This window comes from Dendrobates tinctorius, unplaced genomic scaffold (genome assembly GCF_039654945.1).
Source record: "Dendrobates tinctorius isolate UK_male_01 unplaced genomic scaffold, ASM3965494v1 ptg000078l, whole genome shotgun sequence".
NCBI lineage: Eukaryota > Metazoa > Chordata > Amphibia > Anura > Dendrobatidae > Dendrobates > Dendrobates tinctorius.
The window spans coordinates 3892295-3904362 of record NW_027361746.1 but is presented as its reverse complement, the minus strand read 5'-3'; positions in this window follow the sequence as shown (position 1 = coordinate 3904362).

Sequence of the window (12068 nt, the reverse complement as noted above, 5' to 3'; positions counted from 1 at the left end):
AGTATAGTGCTCCCCAAAAATTGCTGTCCCAACATTGAAAACAATCAAATAAGTCTCCTCGCTAGGGAATCCCTGTACTAGACTGGACTCCTCGTCGTCCCCATCTTCCATCTCACTGCACAGTATTTCAACCTTGCAAGTGCTGTGATCCTGAGCAAGCAGGGGGGGCCCACTCGTTGGCGACGGCACTGGCACAGGGCCCCTGATAGTATGGTGGTGTGTCTGACGGCGGGTGGGCCGAACCTGCACTTTCATCTGCAGCTTCCTCTTTGTCACCGTGTAAGATGGAACAGTATACGGGAAGGGTAACCTGAGTTTCATCAGGGTCAGATTCAGGCCGTGTAGAGTGCGAGGGGAATGTAGTGGTCTGGGTCAATGTACCAGCAGATTCATAGAGCAGTGACTGGGCATCAGTGCACTTGTGTCGCCCCCAGGAGTACGGTCGCCACAGTGGCATTACCTTCCTCCTAGGGAGTGTGATGTCATGCTTGGGAGCAACAAAGGATCTCTCTAGCAGGTTAACTGATTGGGCGACGTTATTCCCACGAGTCACGACCCTCCAAACAGCGTTCATGAAGGCAAAGTGTTTGTTTTACGTGAGCAGTATGGTTGTAAAGCTGAACCTTAAAGGAATGTCCAGAAGGGCACCACCAGGAGTGGAGCCTGTGGCGTAATTTGACTCAACACGGGCAACCTCAACCATCCAGCAACAAAAAAGATGCACACATTCCAAGCTTAATTCCGTTAACGAACGAGACTCCGTCATGCCTCGCGGTCCGAGTCCGGCTTACTAGAGGGACACACGAGGCTCTGGCACGTGAGATTGGCCAATAACTGGTGTGTCATGCCCTTACATGTCCGTGGCTGCATGTGCGCTACACTCAAAGGGCCAGCGTTTGTCGCTTACAGGTGCAGATAACCCGCTGAACACCGTTAGTGATGGGGATCTGGGATTACAATTATTACCCGCGAACGATGAATTCCCAGTAAGTGCAGGTCAACCGCAGTTCCGGAATTAGGCCTAACCGTCATTCCTGAAAAAATGAAAAACTTACGTGTGCAAACCACAGGTGCTGTAGCTTGCTTAACAGCTCGCCAGCCGTTCTCAGGCCCAGTATGGATTACACGTGATTGCACAAAGGTGAGAAAGGGTACCGTATCACCGGATAACATGTATGGATAGCATAGTGTACACATTCAAAATATATGTCTATAGATCAGGAGGCAGGCTCAGACGGTGTCAGGCCCAGTATGGATTACACGTGATTGCACAAAGGTGAGAAAGGGTACCGTATCACCGGATAACATGTATGGATAGCATAGTGTACACATTCAAAATATATGTCTATAGATCAGGAGGCAGGCTCAGATGGTGCCAGGCCCAGTATGGATTACACGTGATTGCACAAAGGTGAGAAAGGGTACCGTATCACCGGATAACATGTATGGATAGCATAGTGTACACATTCAAAATATATGTCTATAGATCAGGAGGCAGGCTCAGACGGTGTCAGGCCCAGTATGGATTACACGTGATTGGACAAAGGTGAGAAAGGGTACCGTATCACTGGATAACATGTATGGATAGCATAGTGTACACATTCAAAATATATGTCTATAGATCAGGAGGCAGGCTCAGACGGTGTCAGGCCCAGTATGGATTTGACGGCCCAGACTAAACAGCGGAGGAGCAGGGAGAGGTAAAGATTGCAAATGCTGGGGCCCTGCGCAAGCAAGGGGGGCCCACTCGTGGGCGTCGGTACTGGCACTGGGCCCCTCATAGTACGGCGGTGTGTCTGACGGCGGGTGTGCACCACCACCATCAGAGACACTTGATTGCACTATGAGGGACCCTGTGCCAGTCCCCGCGCCCAAGACTCGGCCTACCCACCTGTCCAGGGCAACGGCACTCGCACGGTTTCGTGCGCTAGGTGGTGACCCCGGCCATGGGGGGGGGAGGCAGCACAGTTAGGGAGTTTTAGAAAGTGGCATATGTTGATGTTGGACATTCAGCTGATGCAAAAGGCGAAATTGTTCAAGTCCCAGGAAGAGGAGGACCAAAGCAAGCCATTTTTCTGTCAACCTATGTGTCATCAGGGGAAGGTGGGACAAAATCCTTGGAAACCCATGCATGGTTCATTTTAATGAAGGTTAGATCATCCACATTTTGGGTTGACAGACGGGTCCTTTTTTCTGTCAGGATTGATCCAGCAGCACTGAAGACTCTTTCCGATAGCACACTTGCAGCTGGGCAAGCGAGCTCCTGTAGCGCATATTGTGCCAATTCAGGCCAGGTGTCCAGTTTAGCGGCCCAATAGTCAAAGGGGAATGACCTGTGAGGGAGAACATCGACATGGGAGGAAAAGTAGTTTGTAACCATAGTTGACAAGTGCTGTCTCCTGTCACTTTCCATCGATACAGTATTACCAGTCGTGTGAGCGGGACTTGAAAAATCAGTCCACAACATGGTCATGAAACCCCTGTCTCTAACTCCACTTCTGATGTGTGCACCACGAGCACCTCTTCCAAGCTGCCCCTGGCCCCTACGGCTCGTGTGAGAACCATCACCGCTGCTGTGTGCTGGGAATGCCTCAACCAACCGGTTTACCAGAGTAGCTTGTTAGCCAATATTAGGTCGACGTTCTCCTGTGGCATGATGTTTTGGAATTTGCCTTTATAGCGTGGATCCAGGATGCTGGCCAACCAGTAGTCGTCATCGTTCATCATTTTGGCAATACGGGGGTTCCTTTTTAGGATCTGCAAGGCATACTCTGACATGTGGGCCAATGTTCCCGGTGTCAATGATGCAGTGCGACTGCTTGGTGGAGGAGCACTTTCTGGCAAATTCACATCCCTCCAGTCAAGCACAAACCCTGTACCAGACCTTGCCACGCCAACATTTTCTCTGGACACACGAGACGCATCCTCCTCCCCTAAATAATCATCCCCATCATCACCCTCCTCCTCCTCTTCCTCTTCTTCCTCCACCTCGTCCAGGAGAGGTCCCGGAGCAGACACTGGCTGACTGTCATCAAGGATTTCCTCCTCCTCTTCCTCTTCGTCAACCTCGGCTGCAGACGCCTGCTCCTTAATGTGCGTCAAAGTTTGCATGAGCAGACGTATAAGTGGGATGCTCATGCTTATGATGGCGTCGTCTGCGCTTATCAGCCGTGTGCATTCCTCAAAACACTGAAGGACTTTACAGAGGTCTTTCAGCTTTGACCACTGCACACCTGCCAACTCCATGTCTGCCCTCAAAGTGCCTGTCCGGGTATCCTCCCACAAATGCATTACGGCCTGCCTCTGTTCGCACAGCCACTCAACCATGTGCAGGGTGGAGTTCCACCTTGTTGCAACGTCGATAATTAGCCGGTGCTTGGGAATGTGTAGCAATCGCTGCAGCTTCTGCATACGACTGGAGTGTACGGGCGACCGGCGGATGTGCGAGCACAGTTTTCGAACTTTCTGGAGCAGGCCTGTTAACTCAGGAAAATTATTGAGGAAGCACTGCACCACCAGGTTCAAGGTGTGAGCCAAGCAAGGTATGTGTCTGAGTTTTGAAAGGGCTATGGCAGCCACAAAATTACGGCCGTTATCGCTGACTACCTTGCCTGCCTCAAGATGTAGACTGCCAAGCCATGACTCAGTTTGTTGCTGAAAGTAGTCGGCCAGTACCTCCGCGGTGTGTCTGTCGCCCAAACACATCATCTTCAACACAGCCTGCTGACGCTTTCCACTAGCTGATCGATAGGTGGACACCTCGTGTGCAACACTGGCAGCTGCTGATGGAGTGCTGCTGCGACTGCGCTCTGGGGACGAGCTTTCGCTTCTAGAGGAGGAGGGTTGAACGCCTACAGCCAACTGTTTCCTATACCGTGGGCTTGGCAGCACAGTCCCACCACCGCTGTCCCCTGTGGACCCTGCATCCACCACATTAACCCAGTGCGCAGTGATGGACACATAACGGCCCTGGCCATGACTACTGGACCATGCATCAGTTGTGAGGTGCACCTTTCCAGTCACTGATTGCTTGAGTGCATGGACAATGCGGTCCTTCACATGAAGGTGGAGGGCTGGGATGGCTTTGCGAGAAAAGAAGTGGCAACTGGGTAGTTCATAGCGTGGTACTGCGTAAACCATGAGTTCGAGGAAAGCTGCGCTTTCCACCAACCGATAGGGCATCATCTCTAACGAGATTAGTTTGGCAATGTGGGCGTTCAAACCCAGTGTACGCGGATGAGAGACTGAATACTTTCTTGTCCTACTCATAGTCTCTGGCAGGGTGAGCTGGACTTGAGAGATGCCTATGGTGGAACTAGCTGTGGACAGGGCGGACTGAGAGAGGGTTGATGATGGTGATGGAGTTGGTGTTCTTTCTGATGGCCTAGATTCAGTCTTTCGTTGATATAACATTGTAATTCCCTGACAGCTTTGGCCTTGCAACGACACCTCAACATTTGCTGCTGTGCTAACCGGTGGGCTTACAGTAGGGGAAACAATGTAGCATTGCTGACTACCCTCTTTGAGAGCATTTGCACATGTGGTACTTGAGGTTTGGTGTTCCGTCCACGCTTGCAAGTGCATGGTGGTTAAATGTCTAAGCATGCAACTGGTATTCAAATTTTTCAGATTTTTCCCTCGGCTAAAGGTCTTTGCGCACTTCTTACAGATAACCTTGGCCTGATCATTTTGTTCAAAAAAGTGCCACACTGCACTCTTCCTACTATGGAAGACATTTTGCGTCTTCGCACACTGTGCTATTTTGACTGTCTGGCCAAGCAGTCCAGCAACTTTTTGGCTTTTTGTAACCCGTTTTTGGACTGCTCCGTGCCTGCCAGATAACAGCTGTTGCGATGTCGATGCCTGCTGCAGATGCTCCTCCTCCTCTTCGGAGCTATTGGCAGCGGCACCCTCTTCCCCCAATGGATGCCAATCTGGGTCAACAACTGGGTCATCCATCACCTCCTCTTCAATGTCATGTGCACCTTCCTCTGTGTCATCATGTACGGGGGGTATAGTATGCGGGAAGGGGCACTTGAGTTTCATCAGGGTCAGAATCTGGCTCAGTACACTGCGAGGACAATGTCTTGCTCTGAGTGAATGTACCAACAGAATCATCTATCAGTGGCTGTGCATCAGTGCACTCCATGTCAGATTCATCTTGGCCTGGGTAATTCACCATTTCACTTGATAACCCAGGCATGGTATGTGAAAACAGCTCCATGGAGTAATCTGTTGTGTGGCCTGCCGCATCCTTCAATTTTGGTTGGGGTGAAGGACACAAAGAAAGGTGTGGTTCATGACCATGAGCCTCCAAAGATGACTCAGTGCTTTTATTTTTTACAGTTTCAGAAGAGGAGGCGATAGAGCTGGAGGCCGAGTCAGCAATGTAGGCCAAAACTTGTTCCTGAAGCTCCGGCTTTAAAAGCGGTTTACCTACTCCCAGAAAAGGGAGCCTTCGAGGCCTTGTGGAGCCAGACGATGACGCAGGCTTAACACCTCCTGCATTAGGTGTTATTTTGCTTTTGCCACTACAAGCAGATCCAACACCAACACCATCATTAACAGCTGGCAACCCCCACCCACTAACACGGCCTCTTACACCACACTTCCTCATTTTTTTGAAAAATGTACCCACAATTCCACCAACGATATGGAACTGTAAAACAAGGTACAAGGTGTATATAGGACAGGGGAGAATTTAATTCTCCTACCACTTCTGGACACTGATGTATTGTGTCAGACCAGTGTATATCACACCGCTGTATGACAGGCTGAATTTGGCTGGTGTGTAAAATGTGATATATGACGGGAGAAATGGAATGTCCTTACACACTTCTGGACACTGATGTATTGTGTGAGGCCCAATGTATATCACACCGCTGTATGACAGGCTGAATTTGGATGGTGTGAAAAATGTGACATAGGACGGCAGAAATGGATTGTCCTTACACACTTCTGGACACTGATGTATTGTGTGAGGCCCAATGTATATCACACCGCTGTATGACAGGCTGAATTTGGATGGTGTGAAAAATGTGACATAGGACGGCAGAAATGGATTGTCCTTACACACTTCTGGACACTGATGTATTGTGTGAGGCCCAATGTATATCACACCGCTGTATGACAGGCTGAATTTGGCTGGTGTGAAAAATGTGACATAGGACGGTAGAAATGGATTGTCCTTACACACTTCTGGACACTGATGTATTGTGTGAGGCCCAATGTATATCACACTGCTGTATGACAGAATGAATTAGGCTGGTGTGAAAAATGTGACATAGGATGGCAGAAATGGATTGTCCTTACACACTTCTGGACACTGATGTATTGTGTGAGGCCCAATGTATATCACACCGCTGTATGACAGGCTGAATTTGGCTGGTGTGTAAAATGTGATATATGACGGGAGAAATGGATTGTCCTTACACACTTCTGGACACTGATGTATTGTGTCAGGCCAGTGTATATCACACTGCTGTATGACAGGCTGAATTTGGCTGGTGTGAAAAATGTGACATAGGACGGCAGAAATGGATTGTCCTTACACACTTCTGGACACTGATGTATTGTGTGAGGCCCAATGTATATCACACCGCTGTATGACAGGCTGAATTTGGCTGGTGTGTAAAATGTGATATATGACAGGAGAAATGGATTGTCCTTACACACTTCTGGACACTGATGTATTGTGTGAGGCCAGTGTATATCACACTGCTGTATGACAGGCTGAATTTGGCTGGTGTGAAAAATGTGACATAGGACGGCAGAAATGGATTGTCCTTACACACTTCTGGACACTGATGTATTGTGTGAGGCCCAATGTATATCACACCGCTGTATGACAGGCTGAATTAGGCTGGTGTGAAAAATGTGACACAGGACAGCAGAACTGGATTGTCCTTACACACTTCTGGACACTGATGTATTGTGTCAGGCCAGTGTATATCACACCGCTGTATGACAGGCTGAATTTGGCTGGTGTGTAAAATGTGATATATGACGGGAGAAATGGAATGTCCTTACACACTTCTGGACACTGATGTATTGTGTGAGGCCCAATGTATATCACACCGCTGTAAGACAGGCTGAATTTGGCTGGTGTGAAAAATGTGACATAGGACGGTAGAAATGGATTGTCCTTACACACTTCTGGACACTGATGTATTGTGTGAGGCCCAAAGTATATTACACCGCTGTATGACAGGCTGAATTAGGCTGGTGTGAAAAATGTGACATAGGACGGCAGAAATGGATTGTCCTTACACACTTCTGGACACTGATGTATTGTGTCAGGCCAGTGTATATCACACCGCTGTATGACAGGATGAATTTGGCAGGTGTGAAAAATGTTATATAGGACGGGAGAAATGGAATGTCCTTACACACTTCTGGACACTGATGTATTGTGTGAGGCCCAATGTATATCACACCGCTGTATGACAGGCTGAATTTGGATGGTGTGAAAAATGTGACATAGGACGGCAGAAATGGATTGTCCTTACACACTTCTGGACACTGATGTATTGTGTGAGGCCCAATGTATATCACACCGCTGTATGACAGGCTGAATTTGGATGGTGTGAAAAATGTGACATAGGACGGCAGAAATGGATTGTCCTTACACACTTCTGGACACTGATGTATTGTGTGAGGCCCAATGTATATCACACCGCTGTATGACAGGCTGAATTTGGCTGGTGTGAAAAATGTGACATAGGACGGTAGAAATGGATTGTCCTTACACACTTCTGGACACTGATGTATTGTGTGAGGCCCAATGTATATCACACTGCTGTATGACAGAATGAATTAGGCTGGTGTGAAAAATGTGACATAGGATGGCAGAAATGGATTGTCCTTACACACTTCTGGACACTGATGTATTGTGTGAGGCCCAATGTATATCACACCGCTGTATGACAGGCTGAATTTGGCTGGTGTGTAAAATGTGATATATGACGGGAGAAATGGATTGTCCTTACACACTTCTGGACACTGATGTATTGTGTCAGGCCAGTGTATATCACACTGCTGTATGACAGGCTGAATTTGGCTGGTGTGAAAAATGTGACATAGGACGGCAGAAATGGATTGTCCTTACACACTTCTGGACACTGATGTATTGTGTGAGGCCCAATGTATATCACACCGCTGTATGACAGGCTGAATTAGGCTGGTGTGAAAAATGTGACATAGGACAGCAGAACTGGATTGTCCTTACACACTTCTGGACACTGATGTATTGTGTCAGGCCAGTGTATATCACACCGCTGTATGACAGGCTGAATTTGGCTGGTGTGTAAAATGTGATATATGACGGGAGAAATGGAATGTCCTTACACACTTCTGGACACTGATGTATTGTGTGAGGCCCAATGTATATCACACCGCTGTATGACAGGCTGAATTTGGCTGGTGTGAAAAATGTGACATAGGACGGTAGAAATGGATTGTCCTTACACACTTCTGGACACTGATGTATTGTGTGAGGCCCAAAGTATATTACACCGCTGTATGACAGGCTGAATTAGGCTGGTGTGAAAAATGTGACATAGGACGGCAGAAATGGATTGTCCTTACACACTTCTGGACACTGATGTATTGTGTCAGGCCAGTGTATATCACACCGCTGTATGACAGGATGAATTTGGCAGGTGTGAAAAATGTTATATAGGACGGGAGAAATGGAATGTCCTTACACACTTCTGGACACTGATGTATTGTGTGAGGCCCAATGTATATCACACCGCTGTATGACAGGCTGAATTTGGATGGTGTGAAAAATGTGACATAGGACGGCAGAAATGGATTGTCCTTACACACTTCTGGACACTGATGTATTGTGTGAGGCCCAATGTATATCACACCGCTGTATGACAGACTGAATTAGGCTGGTGTAAAAAATGTGACATAGGACGGCAGAAATGGATTGTCCTTACACACTTCTGGACACTGATGTATTGTGTGAGGCCCAATGTATATCACACCGCTGTATGACAGGCTGAATTTGGCTGGTGTGAAAAATGTGACATAGGACGGTAGAAATGGATTGTCCTTACACACTTCTGGACACTGATGTATTGTGTGAGGCCCAAAGTATATTACACCGCTGTATGACAGGCTGAATTAGGCTGGTGTGAAAAATGTGACATAGCACGGCAGAAATGGATTCTCCTTACACACTTCTGGACACTGATGTATTGTGTCAGGCCAGTGTATATCACACCGCTGTATGACAGGATGAATTTGGCAGGTGTGAAAAATGTTATATAGGACAGGAGAAATGGAATGTCCTTACACACTTCTGGACACTGATGTATTGTGTGAGGCCCAATGTATATCACACCGCTGTATGACAGGCTGAATTTGGATGGTGTGAAAAATGTGACATAGGACGGCAGAAATGGATTGTCCTTACACACTTCTGGACACTGATGTATTGTGTGAGGCCCAATGTATATCACACCGCTGTATGACAGACTGAATTAGGCTGGTGTAAAAAATGTGACATAGGACGGCAGAAATGGATTGTCCTTACACACTTCTGGACACTGATGTATTGTGTGAGGCCCAATGTATATCACACCGCTGTATGACAGGCTGAATTTGGCTGGTGTGAAAAATGTGACATAGGACGGTAGAAATGGATTGTCCTTACACACTTCTGGACACTGATGTATTGTGTGAGGCCCAATGTATATCACACCGCTGTATGACAGGCTGAATTAGGCTGGTGTGAAAATGTGATATAGGATGGCAGAAATGGATTGTCCTTACACACTTCTGGACACTGATGAATTGTGTCAGGCCAGTGTATATCACACCGCTGTATGACAGGATGAATTTAGCAGGTGTGAAAAATGTTATATAGGATGGGAGAAATGGAATGTCCTTACACACTTCTGGACACTGATGTATTGTGTCAGGCCCAGTGTATATCACACCGCTGTATGACAGGATGAATTTGGCAGGTGTGATAAATGTTATATAGGACAGGGCAGGATTGGAATCTCCCTACAGTGTAGGTCTGTAAGAACGGAACAACTCCTCGACTTATCCTTACAGAGTCACACCCTTAGCTTCACTGTGGCCATGATAACAGCCGTTACATGGTACTGAGAGAGCAGCGTGCACGTACACCGCTGTCCGGTGTATGTTAAATTGTCAAGCTCCGTGTTTTTTTAGTATACGGACTGACACACGCTGTCTCTCTATAGTTTTGAATGTAATCAAACAGCAAATAGACTAGACTGTTTGAAAAACAGACAAAACTATAAGGTGGAGGTCTGTAAGAACGGAACAACTCCTCGACTTATCCTTACAGAGTCACACCCTTAGCTTCACTGTGGCCGTGATAACAGCCGTTACACGGTACTGAGAGAGCAGCGTGCACGTACACCGCTGTCCGGTGTATGTTAAATTGCCAAGCTCCGTGTTTTTTTAGTATACGGACTGACACACGCTGTCTCTCTATAGTTTTGAATGTAATCCAACAGCAAATAGACTAGACTGTTTGAAAAACATACAAAACTATAAGGTGGAGGTCTGAAAGAACGGAACAACTCCTCGACTTATCCTTACAGAGTCACACCCTTAGCTTCACTGTGGCTGTGATAACAGCCGTTACACGGTACTGGGAGAGCAGCGTACATCGCTGTACGGTGTGAAAAAATGCACGCTCAGTATCTCACCAGGACAAAAAAAAAGGATTGCTTTTAAAAAAGCAGTTTGTAAAGCAGTGTGAAACCAGCAATGCAGCTATCAGGTAGCCTTATAAGGCAGTCTAACAACCAACAAAGCTGATCCACCAAAATATAGCCTCCCCTTGCACTGCACAGTGACTGGTGTGTTGTACAGGCAAAATTGCTAGCAGCAGCAGCTGATTTTTTTTCTTCTTCCCTGCCTAACGCTCTCCCTACAGAATCTGCAGCAGCAGCATCTCTCCCTATACTGAGATCAGCTGAAGTAAGATGGCGGTCGGCATGCGCGCCCTTTTATACCCCCTGTGACGCCCCCAAAGCAAGCCAATCACTTGCATGCCCTTCTCAAAGATGGTGGGGACTGCTGCCTATGTCATCACGTTGCCCACAGTGTCCGTTCTTCCTCAGTGGCTGAAAAAGGGCGCTGAAGCATGTTTTGAAACGCGACTTTGGCGCTAAATTTTTTCGACCCGTTTCGCTCAACTCTAGTCAGAAGTGAAAGAAAATGTGAAATAAAGAGCAGAAAAAAGAGTGAAGAATGAATCTAAGTATGTCTAGGTCAATGAATAAGAAGTGACCAAAGGGACTAAATTAGTTAATGAATCAATTTGTCCAAGGCTAGGATTGTTTTGGTCACCTTATTACACATTTTTTTTACCTGTGTTGATTACTCTTTACAGGATAACTCATCATTCTGCTAATATGTACGTGTCATTTTTTTTGTTTACCTGCTTGAATTTTTATACTATTTTAATATTATGAATTAAAATTTTGTGATTTTTTAAAAAAAAAATTACTTTCTGCAATGGATCCTCTTTTCCATAAACCAGGGATTGGGAACCTCAGGCCCCAGGGCCATTTACGTCCCTCGATGACCTTTTATCAAGCCCCCGGGCAGATTCTCAGGGACTGCATTCTTGGGCAGGGAGCTGTATTTTGATTGCCACAAACTCATTAATTTCTTCTTGCTCTGTTATCACACACCCGCAGTGTTCACTAATGAACACTGAAGGGCATGCAATGAAAGATTACATCCTGACACCAGTGCCAGTCAGGGTGTAATTTGTTGGCGGAGTTTGTATGGCCCCGAAGGATGGTATAAATATCCAAATAGCCCTTGGCAGAAAAAAGATTCCCCACCCCTGCCATAAACTATGCTATTGTTAAGTTCGGCCAGGGCAGTAATCGTGGCTGAGGTTGTTGGGTATTGTTCACCCTGGCCTCCCTCTACAGGAAAATGGTGCCTTTTCTCTTGCATGTTACAATCAGTACTCATGGTACTGTTAGCGTCTTCTTAGCTGCGCTTACTTGAAGCTAGTCCTGGATCCCAAAGAATAGAGACACAGTCCAGGGCAACTCTTA